This window comes from Epinephelus moara, unplaced genomic scaffold (assembly GCF_006386435.1).
Source record: "Epinephelus moara isolate mb unplaced genomic scaffold, YSFRI_EMoa_1.0 scaffold3529, whole genome shotgun sequence".
NCBI classification, from domain to species: Eukaryota; Metazoa; Chordata; class Actinopteri; order Perciformes; family Serranidae; genus Epinephelus; species Epinephelus moara.
In genome coordinates, this window is record NW_026081237.1 from 1 (window position 1) to 269 (window position 269).

Sequence of the window (269 nt, forward strand, 5' to 3'; positions counted from 1 at the left end):
TGAACACTTTAATGGTGTGAACACTTTGAGGTGTAAACAATTTAATGGTGTGAACGCTTTAAGGTGTGAACGCTTTAATGGTGTGAACACTTTGAGGTGTGAACACTTTAAGGTGTGAACGCTTTAATGGTGGGAACACTTTAATGGTGTGAACGCTTTAAGGTGTGAACGCTTTAATGGTGTGAACACTTTGAGGTGTGAACACTTTAAGGTGTGAACGCTTTAATGGTGGGAACACTTTAATGGTGTGAACGCTTTAAGGTGTGAAC

The 269-nt window shown here is 40.1% G+C and overlaps 1 long non-coding RNA gene across 6 annotated transcripts in view; it reads left to right on the forward strand.

Annotated features, from left to right (window-relative positions):
- LOC126387314 (uncharacterized) overlaps window positions 1–269 on the forward strand; it is a 1498-nt gene continuing 1229 nt past the window's right edge. For 4 of the 6 annotated variants that reach the window (XR_007569627.1, XR_007569628.1, XR_007569631.1 and 1 more), the window contains exon 1: window positions 7–261. This is a non-coding gene — a long non-coding RNA (uncharacterized LOC126387314). Of the gene's footprint in view, window positions 262–269 lie in introns of all 6 variants that reach the window. The other 2 variants (XR_007569630.1, XR_007569632.1) reach the window with 2 other exon arrangements.